Source organism: Formica exsecta, unplaced genomic scaffold, assembly GCF_003651465.1.
Source record: "Formica exsecta isolate Colony F162 unplaced genomic scaffold, ASM365146v1 scaffold69, whole genome shotgun sequence".
Lineage (NCBI taxonomy): Eukaryota > Metazoa > Arthropoda > Insecta > Hymenoptera > Formicidae > Formica > Formica exsecta.
Window position 1 is genome coordinate 313,970 of NW_021853455.1, and position 1,223 is coordinate 315,192.

The following is a 1,223-nucleotide window of genomic DNA, read 5'->3' on the forward strand; positions in this document are numbered from 1 at the left end:
ATCTGTACTTGACAAATTTAATTTGCTGTTATTTGCTAAAAATAATGACATGTACGTTTCATAATGATAATCGGTATTAAAATACCAATTTATTTTTATGAATATTTTTAGCTTTCTTAAAGATTATCGTACTTTTTATGTGAAAACTTATTCTTCATGATTTCATTAAATTTTTTGAATTAATTTTTGTACGAGCTGATTACAGGACAATATTATTTTCGAACTTGAGATTTTTAAACTAGTGTAGAGTTACTTTTCTCGGAATTCTTAATTATATGTATGTATATATATTTCTCTCTTTTTTTCCTATTTATAAATACATATATATATATAATTTATGACAATTTTGTATATATCTTTTATACGAATTTATGTCTTTTGACCACGAAGAGTTGCTGATTACTGTTCGATTTGTTTCAATTGATCGTGCATCGATTCGAGTTACGATCACGCTTGGATTTGCTTTGATACTCGCAGTTCATAAAACAAACAAACAACCGTTCGCGATCTATTAAACGAATCGTTGACAACATTTCCAGAGCTTTAAGTTAGCTGACGATTGCTTTTCTGTTTCGATCATCTCGCTGCCGTTTCATCTCTGGACGTCTTAATGTCGACGTCGGCCTCTTCCCTGACTTGTGCTACTTGGCGATCGTATTCAAGGCGAACTTGGAGGTTGAATAAGCTCGCAGCAAATTTCCGTCTACTAATGCACTATCGTCGTAATTGCGTACGGAATGAATAATCGTAGCGACTTCGGGTTGGATTAAAACGCGTACTGTCAGTACAAAAGTAATCATACCAATTAACTTATTATTCGTTAATTATCTTTGCGATTACATACCATCGTTTTCGTCGGAGAGTCTCTTGAATTATAATACGGTTTATATAACGTATCATTCTCGATGAACTTATATAATGCAGTAGTAATGGCATACTAACGTCGAAATAATATCATCGACTTTGCTATCAATTGTAGCAACAATAGAAATAATAATATATCTCTCTTTCGATGTTATAATATAATTCGATATATTAATTTAAATAATTGTTAAGCAATATATTAGCAATATTAATAGCAATCCGATATTTTTTAAATAATGGTATTTAAATATGCAAACTAAAAGCAATTTACAATTAAAGTCATTATATAAAATGCTAAATGGCAACATTTGAAACGTCAAAACATTTTTTCCATTATATTATATAACTAACAGTATATA